Raw genomic sequence first — 3,743 nt, forward strand, 5'->3', positions numbered from 1 at the left:
GGGGATTTAACTCAGTGGTTCTGTCGCTTGCCTTACAAGCACAAGGACCCGAGTTCGATCCCCGGTACAAAAAAACAAAAAAAAAAGCAGGAGCAGGCAAATATATATTTCAACTGAGAGAATTATTGTACCTAAGTACAAATACATCGATATTTACTGGCCATATCAAAGGTCTTGTTTCAATATCAAGAGTGCAGAAAAAAATGGACAATTTGAAAAAGTAGGTATGGCAGAAGCTTCTTTGGCCCCACCTTTGGTATTCAACACCCTTTCATTATTTTACGATTTGTGCGTGTGTGTCTGGGGGTAACCAGGGATTAAACCCAGTGCTTCCCACGTGCTAAGCAAGTGCTCTACTACTGAGCTACATCTCCAGCCCCCCATATAATACTTTAACTGTCCTCCCTCCCCCCAATCCCATTACTGGGAATCAAACCCTTGGCCGCTCTACTACTGAGGTACATACATCTCCTCAATCACCCAAACCTTGAACTTTTAATCCTCCTGCCTCAAATTTCTACCACCTTGCCCTGCCAAGTCCTTTCTTTGTGGCAATTCAAATGGCCTGAGGAAGGAATGGGCTCTTGAACTGACCTCAGACAAGCAGGCCTGCACTCACCCTGTGTTCCACAGATTTTCTAAGAAATTCAGAGCCCTGCCATTTTGGTGTCTCCAGGGGGGAAGGACAGTCACACACCCCAAGTTTTGCTAATTATTAAAGGGAAACTAAAATGTGCTTTAGGATAAACAAGGCACGGATGTACACTCATTCATTTAAGGGTGATTAGTGGAAATAGCTTGTCCAACTTACCTGATAGTCACACAAACTTTTCTTTTTTTCTAAACTGGCACAGGAGAGGAAAAGCAATGCCGGAAGTGGGGAAGAACTGAAAATATCTGTATAGCACAATAAGACCCCAGCAAACAGGGCTGGGACTATGACAATGGTGGCAGGCTTGCCTAGACAGTCGAGAGAACTTGGGTTCAATCTTCAGCACTGCAAACCAAAACAAAAACAAATGAACAAACAAAAACCAGCAAATGTTATGGAGCATGTACATTATCATTCCTAATTTCTGTTCTGTCATCAACTTGCTGAGTAATTTTCTGAAAGTTACTTAACTTCTCTGAATTTGTTTCCTCTTTGGTAAATTAAGCAGTTTGGATTATACAATGTCCTAATTCTACCAATAAACCTTTATTCTAACACTGATACATCTTTTATTGAAATTTAGTGCTGTGAACTGTAGTTCTGAAGTGAGGGCACACTCTGGTGCTTCGGGGATAACATAAAAACCAACTTTTTGTTTTGTTTTGTTTTTTGAGACAGGGTCTCACTATATAGTTGAGATTGACCTGGAATTTACTATGTAGTCCAGGCTGGTCTTGAACTCACAGCAATCCTCCTGCCTCAGCCTCCCGAGTGCTGGGATTACAGGCGTGCACCTCCACACCCGGCTTTTTTTTTGTTTTTTTGAGACAGGGTCTCACCATGTAGTTGACACTGAACTGGAACTCACTAGTGGCCCAGGTTGCTCTGGAACTCACAGTGGTCCTCCTGCCTCAGCCTTCGGAGTGCTGGGATTACAGGTGTGCGCCACCATGCCCAGCTAAAAACAACTATTTGGATTGAATCATGGATTTAAAGCAATACATTCCGAATTTTGCACTTTGGGATTTTTCATCTTCAAAGTGCTGTAGGGGATAAAGGATGGATTTGGTCTGCCTAGGAAATACCAGTTTCTCAATTTTGTAAACTGACAACTCAGCTTCTTATGTGAGGTTACTCGGAACTAAAGAAATATATGTCACTCTTAAACACTTACAATTTTCCATCTGCCCCACCCTCCTTTATCTCTAAGGTTTTTCAGAATGTTCCTTCTAATGAGACATTCATTAGTAACAATCTTAATAAAATGCAATGTCTTTAAAGCAATGGATTTGAAATAGATCCGATATGTAAAACAAAGTTAATCACAGATGTTATTTATTATAAACCAGGCATGGTGGCGCACGCCTGTAATCCCAGCATTTGGGAGGCTGAGACAGGAAGATTACTGTGAGTTCAAGACCAGCCTGGGCTACATAGTGAGTTCCAGGTCAGTCTCAAGCACATAGTGAGACCCTGTCCCAAAAAACAACAACGACAACAAAAAAAGTTATTTATTATATATAAGTTAAAGCACCTGTAGCTAGGCCTGTAATCACAGCACTGGAGAGGCTAAAGCAGGTGGATCACTGAGAGTTTCTTGTCAGCCTGGGCTACAAGGCTAGGCTGGACTGTATAGCAATTGACCTTGCCCCCCCCCGAAGCGGGGGGCATACTAGGTATAAACAAAACAACACACTCACATGTTCGCATGAACAAAAGAAAAAAACCACCAAATGTCAACGTCTCAGGCAATTGGCATAATTTGGGAGGAGGGGTGTTTGACTGAGATAGGGTTTCAAAACGTAGTCCAGGCTGGTCTTGAAGTCACTATAACCCAGGCCGGCCTAACTCGCAGTAATCTTCCAGCTTCAGCCTCCCAAACTCTAGGATTACAGGCGTGCACCACCACACCTTGCCCAAAACTAGCTTATTTTTATGGTTTTTTGGTACCGGGGATTGAACTTGGGTCCCTGTGCTTACAAGGCAGGCGGTGGGACCACTGAGCTAAATTCCTGGCCCGAAACTGGCTTACTTTACAAAAAACAAAACAAACTGACTAACTGGGGGCAGTAGGAACAGAAACATATCAAATAACGAGGCGGGGTCCAGAGAAAAGAAACTAGAGTGGATTATAATGGACATCCCCTACTCAGACCCAGGCCCCTTCTCTGACTCTTGTGATGCTTCTTCCAACTTTCCAGTGGACCTCTAAGACCGTTCCAGACAGATTAAATTCGTCCTTGGCCGTTAATATACTGGAAACAACTTAGTCGGCCCAGAAGAGACCCAAGCTGTCCAGTTCCAGATTTCAGGGTTAGTAAATGTTAATGAAGTGCCTAGCAAAGGCGCGGAGGCCATTGATAGCAAAGCTTTCTCAAACTGACTTCAGCATCAGGCTTCTCTTCACGCTTGTCACGTAAGTCGCACTGCAGAGATGGGGAGGATGTCGGCCAACTCCAGGTGCCAAAAGTACAACTAAGTACAGATAAGAACCGACAGTAAGTCTTAGCCCTGTCTTGTGCACCGCTCGAGCCGGTATTACAACCCTTACAAAACTGTACTAAGTATAGCGGCAAGGAACTTATCGCACTGTTGGCAGTGAAATTATATTTGCAACTGTTTCCCAAAAGTCGCTAGGGCATTCCTATTTCTGGGACCCTTCTACTTCAAGCGGCTCCAGTGTCAAGGAAAGGTTCCCCTACGAAACTGAAAACACGAAGGTATAAGGGAAGCTTGACCGGACTGCGATTCCCAGAAGCCGTAGTGGGGCCTCGGAATCCGGGACATCTTCCGCAGAGACTCCTGGGTATTGTGGTCCCGGGCTTTTGCAACAACCCTCTGCCGATGGTAAAATTTAAACAGCACGGAGGACCACAACTCCCAGCAACCCTTGCCCCTATGCGGGGGGTCTTCACGTTTTCGTGGCGCGGCGCAGGCGCACTGAATCCTAGCCGCGGACCGCGCAGACTGAATAATAAAAGGGGAGCGGCGAAGAGGCAGGAAGACAGGACCATGTCGAAGGGCCCCGGGCCCGGCGGCTCCGCAGCTTCCTCGGCGCCCCCGGCCGCTACCGCTCAGGTGCTGCAGGCAC

Source organism: Fukomys damarensis, unplaced genomic scaffold (assembly GCF_012274545.1).
Source record: "Fukomys damarensis isolate Sample0158 unplaced genomic scaffold, DMR_v1.0_HiC HiC_scaffold_23, whole genome shotgun sequence".
Classification (NCBI taxonomy): domain Eukaryota; kingdom Metazoa; phylum Chordata; class Mammalia; order Rodentia; family Bathyergidae; genus Fukomys; species Fukomys damarensis.